The sequence below is a fragment of the Octodon degus genome, unplaced genomic scaffold (genome assembly GCF_000260255.1).
Source record: "Octodon degus isolate 3935 unplaced genomic scaffold, OctDeg1.0 scaffold00111, whole genome shotgun sequence".
Taxonomy (NCBI): Eukaryota; Metazoa; Chordata; class Mammalia; order Rodentia; family Octodontidae; genus Octodon; species Octodon degus.
In genome coordinates, this window is record NW_004524687.1 from 480,184 (window position 1) to 482,749 (window position 2,566).

Genomic DNA, 2,566 nt, shown 5'->3' on the forward strand with positions numbered 1-2,566 from the left:
CATTACTGCATTGTTATTGTGGTATTGGGCAAAAATAGTTGGCAGGCATTTCAAAGTAAATGCTTCAATCGAATGACGGCAGCTAAAGAGAAAGACGCCAAGACTAAAGCAAGTGCATATTTTGCTATGAAAGAGGTTTTTTTTTTTTTTTTTTCTAATGGAATATTTAATAAAACGAATTGCAGTCATACCTTAATTTAATGAGAATGGTGTAACATGCTTTAGGACTAAGTGCAAATGTCAATTTTAACATGAAGAATTTTTTCTAATGTATTAATTTTAAGAATAAAAAATGTAAACATGTAGAAAATTCTCTAAAATAGAATATGAAAAGGTTGTCAGTTCAGTTCAGTCATGATAAATTCTCAGTTCTACTTTGGAATTCCTCCCTGGAAATATAAATTGATTTTCCTCACAGCAAGAATGTGGCATGAGGTTGAATATAGGAAAACCAGATTTACTATTATTGTTATTATTGTTGAGTCGTGCTGCCATACCAGAGCTAAAGTGGGTCAGAATTTCCATTATAAGTTGCTGTTTTCATAAGGACTTTATAACTTGGACATGACAATTGGCTTTAACTTTTAACTTGATAAATAACATCTCAGCCTGGAACAGGCTTTTCCCCACCCTTTAATAATACTAAAGGCAAAAGCAGCTTTCTTCCCCCCTCAGTTTGGAAGAATATTTAGGGAGATATATATCATTATTCAATAAAGATCAACTCTAGATTTATGTGTGTTCATGTTTTAGTATGAAAAGCTCTTAATTGAAAAGTTAATTTTCTTTTTGTTGTTCTTAGCTTTAATTTAAGTTCCATAAGTAGTTTCCACATGCCACATTTAATTTTCATCATCACAACATGTAATTGTATTTCAATATATCTGATCATCATTCATCATCAAATATCTTCTGTGTTATAACACATCTTAAGAAATTAAGATGAACTATACCAAAAACTATAAAAACTTTTTTAAAAATCTAATGAATCCTTGATTTGATTACTCCAGTTTACTCAACACTATATAATCTTCTAAACTCAGAATATTTCCAATTTTGCACCAAAGTTGTATTGTCCTTTTTCACATATGTATAGTTAAAATAGAGTCTAGTTTTTTTGTTTAATCATAGTTTCACTATTGCTTAACTTTTCCAAAGGCAAACAGACGTTGGTGGGGGTCAGGGGTTTGGGCGGTGGTTGGTGTCCAGTGGAGAGGAACAGAGCTCTAGGTTGGCATATCCTTTGAGCTCTTCTGCTAGGATTCTCCTTTGTCCACTTTCTCAGTACCCACAACCCACTGTGACTGATTCTATTGCTGGACCTTGACATTTAGGCATGGACACAATTTTATTTTCCTTGCTCCAAATAAGAAAATCAGCATTGCAAGTGAGATGAATTCCAGCCTAACTCTTAACTCTGGACACAGAGCTGAAATTCTCCTGAGTCTATGCCCTGGTTACAATCTTTCATCAGTAAGTTTGTTGTGTTTTGTTTTCTTTCTTTAATCTTGTCTGGGTCATGAACTCAATAGATAATCTAAAGAGTGTTAGGAACTCCTTTACAGAAAAATGCATAGTTGGAGAAAACCTGCTATCAAGTTGTAGGAGATCCATGGATACCCTAAAAGCCATCCATAAACTATTCAGTCTATGTACCCCACCTAAGAAACTCTGCCCTAAACACTGTCCAGCAGTCATAATGTATGATTATTGTTATCTTCTCTGCTTTTCTCAAATGTCAGACAGCCGTTATCACTCCCACCTGAAACTCTATTTCACTGAGAAAATAGAAATAGGAGAGATTTTCCAGAAGTTTCTAGCAGTCCACACACCCACCTGTGAACCTCTGTCTGTTTCCTCTGGCCACTCGCCTGTCTCTATGGCTGGACTCTCGGTGGTCTGGGGCAAGACTACCATCACCTCTGCCATGGTCACTCACTTACTCTGAGTTTGGAGGATAGCAATATGTATGCTTCTGTGTGGCACAGATAGTTCTTCCCTCTCCAGCAATATATTTACAATTTGTCATTCCTCACACTTTAAAAAAAAATAATTGAAGGGCTGGGCTCTAAGCTCCTGCCTGTCAAGTGCAAGGACCCAGGTTCAATCGCTCGTACTGCATGCTGTGCTGGCCCCGTGCTGTGCTGGCCATCAAAACCAGGCATTGTGTTGTTTGCTTGTAATCTCAGCACTGGGGAGGCTCAGACAGAAGGATCACTATGAGTCTGAGCTGCGTAGTGAGACCCTGTATGAAATAAATAAATAAATGAATAAAATTTTAAAAGTAATTGAAAACCAGGGAATGAATCTCTAAAGCCCTCTCCTACCTTACCCTACAATAACCTCCCATTGCCGGCTGTTGGTGTACTTCTATTTCTCAGGATAAACCTTTTACAGTGATGTCTCTGTTCCTTTCCAGTTGTTTACCTCTTCTCATTTTCTCTGGAATTAGGCAGGTTTTGTTCAATTCCTCACCTCAGCATTCTACCAAAGGTGTACAGCTGACCAGTGATTTCCACAGCACTCAGTCCTCGGACTTCCTATTGCCAGATCAAATAGGGGTTTT